Below are 8,384 nucleotides of genomic sequence, written 5' to 3' on the forward strand. Positions count from 1 at the left end.
TTAGAGAGAAACTTTCTCCATGAGATCTAGAAGAGAAAGTTAGAGAAAAGAAACGGAAATAGGATGCAAATTAAAGCGAATTCAAATTCACCCTTTTGGACTTGATAATTGAACACTTGGGTGATTTAGAAAACATCAAATGAGTTGCCTACCTAAGTCAAACTGTTATCGTTAAGCTCCAATTTCTCTGTAGATTCTCTTTCTTGGAGGCCAAGGAAGATTAGTTCGAGTTAAACTCGGCCACTTAAGCTAATGAAGCTGTTAGCTGCCTAACCTAATTAGTTCCTAGAACAAAAGAGAGAAGGGTGGGGAACGACGGAGCGAGTTGGAGAGGAACTTTCTTCTTGAGAGCTGGAAGAGAAAGTTAGAGAAAAGAAAAGGAAATAGGTTTAAAATCAAAGCGAATTCAAATTCATGCTTTTGGGCTTGAGAATTGAACACTTTGGTGATTTACAAAACATTAAATTAGTTCATTTACTACATCGTCAAGCTACGATTACTCAGTGAATTCTATTCCTTGGAGGCTGAGCAAGATTAGTTTGAGCTAAACATGGTCACTTAAGAGAATGAAGCTATAAGTTGCCAAACCTAATTAGTTCCTCGAACAAAACAGAGAAGGGTGGAAAAGGACGGAGAGAGTTAGAGAGAAACTTTCTTCTTGAGAGCTAGAAGAGAAAGTTAGAGAAAAGAAAAGGAAACGGGAATAAAATTAAATTGAGCTCTAATTCATCATGTTGGACTTGAGAGTTTAACACTTAGGTGATGTAGAAAACCTTAAATCAGGTGCTTACGTCAAACAAATATCGTGAAGCTACAATTACTCGGTAAAATCTCTAATCTCTTTCTTGTAGGTTAAGCAAGATTAGTTTGTGTTAAATTTGGCCACTTAAGCTAAAAAAACGACAAGTTGCCCAAGCCAATTAGTTCCAAGAACAAAAGGGAGAAGTTGGAGACGGACGGAGAGAGTTGGAGACAAACTTTCTCCTTGAGGTCTAGAAGAGAAAGTCAGAGAACGAAAAGGGAAATAGAATGAAATTTGAAGGGAGTTCAAGCTCAGCATTTTGGACTTGCGAATTGAACACTTAGGTGATTTAGAAAACATTAAATGAGTTGCTTAAGTTAAACTGCTATCGTCAAGCTACAATTACTTGTCCACCAAAAAAAAAAAGGCTACAATTACTCAGTTAATTTTCTTTCTTGGAGGAAGAGCATGGTTAGTTTTAGTTGAACTTGGCCACTTAAGCTAATGAAGCTATTACTTGCCTAACCTAATTAGTTCCTACAACAAAAGAGTGAATGGTGGAGGAGGACGGAGAGAGTTAGAGAGAAACTTTCTTTTTTGAGAGCTAGAAGAGAAAGCTAGAGAAAAGAAAAGGAAATAGTATTAAAATTAAAGCGAATTGAAATTCAGCATTTTGGACTTGAGAATTGAATACTTAGGTGTGATTTTGAAAACATTAAACGAGTTGCTTAAGTTAAACGAATATCGTTAAGCTACGATTACTCAGTAAATTCTCCTTCTTGGAGGCTAAGCAAGAATAGTTTGTCTTAAACTTGGCCGCTTAAGCTAATGCAACTGTTGGTTGCCTAAGGTAATTAGTTCCTAGAAGAAGAGGGAGAGGACTGGAGAAAGGACGGAGAGAGTTGGGGAGAAACTTTCTTCTTGGGAGCCAGAAGAGAAAGTTAGAGAAAAGAAAGGGAAACAGGATGAAAATTAAAGTGCGCTCCAATTCATCATTTTGGACTTGAGATATATATACACTTAGGTGATTTAGAAGACATTAAGTCATTTGCTTAAGTAAAACTAATATCGTTAAACTACAATTACTCAGTAAATTCTCTTTCTTCGTGGATAGGCATGATTAATTTGAGTTAAACATGGCCACTTAAGCTAAAGAAACTAATAGCTGGATAAGCTAATTAATTCCTAGAACAAAAGAGAGAAGGATGGAGAAGGACGGAGAGAGTTGGAGAGAAACATTCTTATTCATAACTAGAAGAGAAAATTAGAGAGAAGAAAGGAAATAGAATGAAAATTAACCAATTGATCCTTTTGGACTTGAGAATCGAACACTTGGGCGATTTAGAAGGCCTTAAATGATGCGCTCAAGTCCAACTAATATCGTTGAGCTACAATTACTCTGTAAAATCCCTTTCTTGGAGGCTAGGCGAGATCAGTTTGAGTTAAACTTAGCCACTTAAGCTAGTGAAACTATTAGCCCTAGAACAAAAGAGAGAAGTTGGAGAGGGACAGAGAGAGTTAGAGAGAAACTTTCTCCATGAGATCTAGAAGAGAAAGTTAGAGAAAAGAAACGGAAATAGGATGCAAATTAAAGCGAATTCAAATTCACCCTTTTGGACTTGATAATTGAACACTTGGGTGATTTAGAAAACATCAAATGAGTTGCCTACCTAAGTCAAACTGTTATCGTTAAGCTCCAATTTCTCTGTAGATTCTCTTTCTTGGAGGCCAAGGAAGATTAGTTCGAGTTAAACTCGGCCACTTAAGCTAATGAAGCTGTTAGCTGCCTAACCTAATTAGTTCCTAGAACAAAAGAGAGAAGGGTGGGGAACGACGGAGCGAGTTGGAGAGGAACTTTCTTCTTGAGAGCTGGAAGAGAAAGTTAGAGAAAAGAAAAGGAAATAGGTTTAAAATCAAAGCGAATTCAAATTCATGCTTTTGGGCTTGAGAATTGAACACTTTGGTGATTTACAAAACATTAAATTAGTTCATTTACTACATCGTCAAGCTACGATTACTCAGTGAATTCTATTCCTTGGAGGCTGAGCAAGATTAGTTTGAGCTAAACATGGTCACTTAAGAGAATGAAGCTATAAGTTGCCAAACCTAATTAGTTCCTCGAACAAAACAGAGAAGGGTGGAAAAGGACGGAGAGAGTTAGAGAGAAACTTTCTTCTTGAGAGCTAGAAGAGAAAGTTAGAGAAAAGAAAAGGACTGGAGGTCTCATGGAGGTCCGACGTGTCAGTCTCACTCCGGCTATTTTTATGGCCGGTTTGGGGTCCTGGCCAAAGCTTGGTGGTAAGCTCAGGTGCCCTGTGGGTGCTCATGTCATTGCATCATGTTCTGGTTGGGTTACCACCTATGAGGTCGTCTATGGTTCGGCTCGGTGGGATGGCTCACAGTTCAGCAAGGCTGAGTTCTTTTTGGTTCACTGCTTGTCGTCCGCGGTTTTGGGTCGCCGGAGGTGTTGGTGCTTCCATGTCCGTGGGTTTTTGTGCCTCTGGTCTTTGCCTCTCTAAGAGAGAGAATGATCATCTTTATGGGTGCTCTGGGTTCATGTTCCTGGGTGCTCTGGGTTTCATGGTTCAATCTTAGTGCTGGGTTCATGGTGGCTAACGTTGGTCTTGCAGGTTAGCAATAGTCATCATGGTTTGGCTGGTTAGTTTTGTTTTGTGACGCTACTTCGGGTGGTGTTGCTTGGGGTTTCTATCCCGGCAGTGCTTATGAGGTTTTACGTTCTTTTTTTCTGGTGTGGAGCTGGCTGTGGTTTAGTGGCGCCATTGCTACACCGGCGATGGTTGTATTTTTGTTGGCTAGCGGTGCTGGATTTTTTCTGACGGCAGGTTCTGTTCTAGGTAATCAAGCTTCGCCGGCCATGGACTTCCGACGCTGGTGTATTTTTAATGCATGAGCTATGAAGAAGATGAAGTGGATTTCACGAGTCTTGGGCGCGTGGGATTCATTAACAAAAGTAGCTGGTTGCTTTCATAGGCTATACATCACCTATGAATGATGTGTTTTGACGTATGATGAGTGATGTTGTAAATGTTGCTACGTAGCAGGTTGTACCACGTGAGTGGAAGGTGGGATTTTTTCTTTCTCACGTGGGTTGCTTTTTTGAAATTGTGGTTGCTGGTCATTGTTTTCAAAAACCATGGGCTGGTTTTGTGGCTGACAAATGATGCGAGATATATATATATATATATTATATATACTTGTTATGTAGTGGGTTTCTCGATGGATTCAGTTGGTAGTGGGCCACGGTTTGGTGTGTATATTTATATATTTAGTTGGTAGTGGCCCAGTGAGCCGTTCAATGTGGGTGAAGGGAAATTCAAGCAGTGCCCACGGTTCTGTGGGTTTTTTTGGGGCATGGTTTGCTGATGTTATTAGACCCAATTTATGGGCTAAGGGAATTACGTTCGGCTGTGGATTGTTCTTCTGTTAGTTCGTGGGTTATCTTTTTATGTGGGTTTTTTTTGGCCCCACTTATTGATAATTTGTTTGGTGGGTTTTCTACCACTCCTGTACAATTGTCCATATATCTTTCCCAAGTACCCATCTATTATTTTTTGGATGGTAGAGGGTACTTGGGGATAAAAATGATATATGGACAATTTTTGTTTATTATTGTTATGATGGTGACCCGACTGTTTTGGGTGTGTTTTTTTTTTAATTAGTTATTTTTTATATTTTTTATTAGTTTTCCCCTTTTGGTGGGTTTGTGTTTTCATTGTATTACCTGGGGTATGCCCCTTGTAAACGTGTAAGTTTTTTGTCTTTAATTTATGACTTACCCACCCAAAAAAAAAAAAGAAAAGGAAACGGGAATAAAATTAAATTGAGCTCTAATTCATCATGTTGGACTTGAGAGTTTAACACTTAGGTGATGTAGAAAACCTTAAATCAGGTGCTTACGTCAAACAAATATCGTGAAGCTACAATTACTCGGTAAAATCTCTAATCTCTTTCTTGTAGGTTAAGCAAGATTAGTTTGTGTTAAATTTGGCCACTTAAGCTAAAAAAACGACAAGTTGCCCAAGCCAATTAGTTCCAAGAACAAAAGGGAGAAGTTGGAGACGGACGGAGAGAGTTGGAGACAAACTTTCTCCTTGAGGTCTAGAAGAGAAAGTCAGAGAACGAAAAGGGAAATAGAATGAAATTTGAAGGGAGTTCAAGCTCAGCATTTTGGACTTGCGAATTGAACACTTAGGTGATTTAGAAAACATTAAATGAGTTGCTTAAGTTAAACTGCTATCGTCAAGCTACAATTACTTGTCCACCAAAAAAAAAAAGGCTACAATTACTCAGTTAATTTTCTTTCTTGGAGGAAGAGCATGGTTAGTTTTAGTTGAACTTGGCCACTTAAGCTAATGAAGCTATTACTTGCCTAACCTAATTAGTTCCTACAACAAAAGAGTGAATGGTGGAGGAGGACGGAGAGAGTTAGAGAGAAACTTTCTTTTTTGAGAGCTAGAAGAGAAAGCTAGAGAAAAGAAAAGGAAATAGTATTAAAATTAAAGCGAATTGAAATTCAGCATTTTGGACTTGAGAATTGAATACTTAGGTGTGATTTTGAAAACATTAAACGAGTTGCTTAAGTTAAACGAATATCGTTAAGCTACGATTACTCAGTAAATTCTCCTTCTTGGAGGCTAAGCAAGAATAGTTTGTCTTAAACTTGGCCGCTTAAGCTAATGCAACTGTTGGTTGCCTAAGGTAATTAGTTCCTAGAAGAAGAGGGAGAGGACTGGAGAAAGGACGGAGAGAGTTGGGGAGAAACTTTCTTCTTGGGAGCCAGAAGAGAAAGTTAGAGAAAAGAAAGGGAAACAGGATGAAAATTAAAGTGCGCTCCAATTCATCATTTTGGACTTGAGATATATATACACTTAGGTGATTTAGAAGACATTAAGTCATTTGCTTAAGTAAAACTAATATCGTTAAACTACAATTACTCAGTAAATTCTCTTTCTTCGTGGATAGGCATGATTAATTTGAGTTAAACATGGCCACTTAAGCTAAAGAAACTAATAGCTGGATAAGCTAATTAATTCCTAGAACAAAAGAGAGAAGGATGGAGAAGGACGGAGAGAGTTGGAGAGAAACATTCTTATTCATAACTAGAAGAGAAAATTAGAGAGAAGAAAGGAAATAGAATGAAAATTAACCAATTGATCCTTTTGGACTTGAGAATCGAACACTTGGGCGATTTAGAAGGCCTTAAATGATGCGCTCAAGTCCAACTAATATCGTTGAGCTACAATTACTCTGTAAAATCCCTTTCTTGGAGGCTAGGCGAGATCAGTTTGAGTTAAACTTAGCCACTTAAGCTAGTGAAACTATTAGCCCTAGAACAAAAGAGAGAAGTTGGAGAGGGACAGAGAGAGTTAGAGAGAAACTTTCTCCATGAGATCTAGAAGAGAAAGTTAGAGAAAAGAAACGGAAATAGGATGCAAATTAAAGCGAATTCAAATTCACCCTTTTGGACTTGATAATTGAACACTTGGGTGATTTAGAAAACATCAAATGAGTTGCCTACCTAAGTCAAACTGTTATCGTTAAGCTCCAATTTCTCTATAGATTCTCTTTCTTGGAGGCCAAGGAAGATTAGTTCGAGTTAAACTCGGCCACTTAAGCTAATGAAGCTGTTAGCTGCCTAACCTAATTAGTTCCTAGAACAAAAGAGAGAAGGGTGGGGAACGACGGAGCGAGTTGGAGAGGAACTTTCTTCTTGAGAGCTGGAAGAGAAAGTTAGAGAAAAGAAAAGGAAATAGGTTTAAAATCAAAGCGAATTCAAATTCATGCTTTTGGGCTTGAGAATTGAACACTTTGGTGATTTACAAAACATTAAATTAGTTCATTTACTACATCGTCAAGCTACGATTACTCAGTGAATTCTATTCCTTGGAGGCTGAGCAAGATTAGTTTGAGCTAAACATGGTCACTTAAGAGAATGAAGCTATAAGTTGCCAAACCTAATTAGTTCCTCGAACAAAACAGAGAAGGGTGGAAAAGGACGGAGAGAGTTAGAGAGAAACTTTCTTCTTGAGAGCTAGAAGAGAAAGTTAGAGAAAAGAAAAGGACTGGAGGTCTCATGGAGGTCCGACGTGTCAGTCTCACTCCGGCTATTTTTATGGCCGGTTTGGGGTCCTGGCCAAAGCTTGGTGGTAAGCTCAGGTGCCCTGTGGGTGCTCATGTCATTGCATCATGTTCTGGTTGGGTTACCACCTATGAGGTCGTCTATGGTTCGGCTCGGTGGGATGGCTCACAGTTCAGCAAGGCTGAGTTCTTTTTGGTTCACTGCTTGTCGTCCGCGGTTTTGGGTCGCCGGAGGTGTTGGTGCTTCCATGTCCGTGGGTTTTTGTGCCTCTGGTCTTTGCCTCTCTAAGAGAGAGAATGATCATCTTTATGGGTGCTCTGGGTTCATGTTCCTGGGTGCTCTGGGTTTCATGGTTCAATCTTAGTGCTGGGTTCATGGTGGCTAACGTTGGTCTTGCAGGTTAGCAATAGTCATCATGGTTTGGCTGGTTAGTTTTGTTTTGTGACGCTACTTCGGGTGGTGTTGCTTGGGGTTTCTATCCCGGCAGTGCTTATGAGGTTTTACGTTCTTTTTTTCTGGTGTGGAGCTGGCTGTGGTTTAGTGGCGCCATTGCTACACCGGCGATGGTTGTATTTTTGTTGGCTAGCGGTGCTGGATTTTTTCTGACGGCAGGTTCTGTTCTAGGTAATCAAGCTTCGCCGGCCATGGACTTCCGACGCTGGTGTATTTTTAATGCATGAGCTATGAAGAAGATGAAGTGGATTTCACGAGTCTTGGGCGCGTGGGATTCATTAACAAAAGTAGCTGGTTGCTTTCATAGGCTATACATCACCTATGAATGATGTGTTTTGACGTATGATGAGTGATGTTGTAAATGTTGCTACGTAGCAGGTTGTACCACGTGAGTGGAAGGTGGGATTTTTTCTTTCTCACGTGGGTTGCTTTTTTGAAATTGTGGTTGCTGGTCATTGTTTTCAAAAACCATGGGCTGGTTTTGTGGCTGACAAATGATGCGAGATATATATATATATATATTATATATACTTGTTATGTAGTGGGTTTCTCGATGGATTCAGTTGGTAGTGGGCCACGGTTTGGTGTGTATATTTATATATTTAGTTGGTAGTGGCCCAGTGAGCCGTTCAATGTGGGTGAAGGGAAATTCAAGCAGTGCCCACGGTTCTGTGGGTTTTTTTGGGGCATGGTTTGCTGATGTTATTAGACCCAATTTATGGGCTAAGGGAATTACGTTCGGCTGTGGATTGTTCTTCTGTTAGTTCGTGGGTTATCTTTTTATGTGGGTTTTTTTTGGCCCCACTTATTGATAATTTGTTTGGTGGGTTTTCTACCACTCCTGTACAATTGTCCATATATCTTTCCCAAGTACCCATCTATTATTTTTTGGATGGTAGAGGGTACTTGGGGATAAAAATGATATATGGACAATTTTTGTTTATTATTGTTATGATGGTGACCCGACTGTTTTGGGTGTGTTTTTTTTTTAATTAGTTATTTTTTATATTTTTTATTAGTTTTCCCCTTTTGGTGGGTTTGTGTTTTCATTGTATTACCTGGGGTATGCCCCTTGTAAACGTGTAAGTT

This window comes from Camellia sinensis, chromosome 3 (assembly GCF_055761805.1).
Source record: "Camellia sinensis isolate YWXY chromosome 3, ASM5576180v1, whole genome shotgun sequence".
Lineage (NCBI taxonomy): Eukaryota > Viridiplantae > Streptophyta > Magnoliopsida > Ericales > Theaceae > Camellia > Camellia sinensis.